This window comes from Triticum aestivum, chromosome 4D, assembly GCF_018294505.1.
Source record: "Triticum aestivum cultivar Chinese Spring chromosome 4D, IWGSC CS RefSeq v2.1, whole genome shotgun sequence".
Lineage (NCBI taxonomy): Eukaryota > Viridiplantae > Streptophyta > Magnoliopsida > Poales > Poaceae > Triticum > Triticum aestivum.
The window spans coordinates 126,312,990-126,314,995 of NC_057805.1; positions in this window are offsets into that span (position 1 = coordinate 126,312,990).

Consider the following 2,006-nt stretch of genomic DNA (forward strand, 5'->3'; position numbering starts at 1 on the left):
AGGCAGGGGAGGAGGCGGCCCCGGCAGTGGCTGGGGGAGGAGGCGGCCCCGGCGGCGGTTGGGGGAGGAGGCGAGCCAGAGGCACGTGGCGGCGGCGAGATCTGGCGTTCGGGGGAGTGAATCGAGGGAGGAGGTGGGATCGGGGAAGCCGGTGGGGTGCGGTGGTTCTTTTTTAGTCGGTCCGTGGGTTCCTCGGGATCTCAGAAGGATCTCGCCGGGCCTTATAAGGGCTGGCTGTGATCCAAATAACCATTCTAATCAATAGTCTTATATATATATAATGACATAATGTCGTACCTAGCTAGGATGCTTGGCCCATCACCTCCCACTTCGTGTCAGCGGGGCGGATGCACGTAATGGTCGATACTTTGGTCATACATGCATGTCGCCATGACCTACCATAAGACGGACCAATGAATCTATCATTTGGTCAAATGATAGTTGTTGTTGTCGATAAACCGCTTGGGCCAATAGATTGAAGCATTATAAAAATCGCACGAGAGGGACCACAAAACCAGCACCACTTGCATGTGGCCCAAAATGATGTACATTGGGAAGGGGTGTTGTGTGTTTTCAATATAGAATAATGTACAATTTAGATGTGGTGCCTACCTCTCGATACAGACAACAACCATGAAGACAAGGTAGTTAAGGACGAGATACGCAGGGTTTGATGTAGGTCGAACCCAGCAATCCGAGCATGTGGGAGGGAATCCTGACAACGCATGAGCTCGAGCTTTGGTTGAGCAACATGTGACGGTGACCGGCCCTAACACGAACTAGGAGGAATCCATTAATGGCCAACACATACCCCTCATTATCGGTCAAAGGGTGATATATATACACTCGGGGAGCCCATAGATATGCGTGTCGTCAGAAAAAACCGCACAAGGGAGACGTGGTCGATCAGAAGACCCCGTATACACTGCACGCGGCTCGAAAATATGTATGGGTACGGTGGTGTGTGATGTGTTTAAATCAAAAATGCACAACTTCGATGGGCCACCAACTATATTACAAACCGAACACCGTACCCGACTCCAAGCCTGGTTCAATACATACGATGTTAGTTTCCCAACTTTGAGGCGGCAGCGGCAGGGGGGTCGTCCCACGCATGCGCTCAAACTTTATTTTGTCTAGCATGGGACACATCTTTATATATCTATACACCTATATAGTGTGCGAATAACTTTGAAAGTTGGTCATTGGATGAAGCCAATCCGACGGTACAGAGATGGCAAATCCGAGCACTACTGGCCGTTGGATATCATCTACATTCCACCAGATTCTGCCACATGTACAATCTAGAAGACTCCATGGTTGAACTTAAGCATAATGCACAAACCTCAAAACACAAGCACTTCTCCTTTGTTCTCTAGAATCTTCCATATCTTAATTGCCCAAACTTTTTTTCTAAATGAATTTTCACTTTTTGTTTTTACCTATATAATGCACAATTCCATGAATCTTAAAATAGATTATTTTTATAAAACTAATTTATTTTGGATTAGATGAACTATAAGAATAAAACGAACATCTACATCATGCATATATGACTCAAAGCTTACATGCTATAGTGTGGTATTTATTCATAATTTGGTTACCAAATCTCATGCATGCAATGCACGTGTACCTTACTAGTATCAATAGAAAACCATCATGGTTGAACCCTTCTCGTTGTTGGGTCAAAGGGATAGATTGTGTGGGGCCCCCTAATTGTTGGTAAAGGATAGTATATATACCTCGGGGAGCGCACAGGTATGTGTTGCGTCTATAAGCCGCACAAGGGAGACATGCTCGAGAAGAACACCTTGCCCCCTATACCCTGCATCCAACCTGAATAAGGTTTATATAATCGCCATGACAGGTCAAGTCAATTATTCTTTATTTTTTAAGGAAAAATAACCTATAAAAACATAGTAGGTTTACATAATCGCCATGACAGGTCCAGTCAATCATTCTTTAATTTTTTTAGAGCAAAAAATAACCCATAAAAACATAGTCTA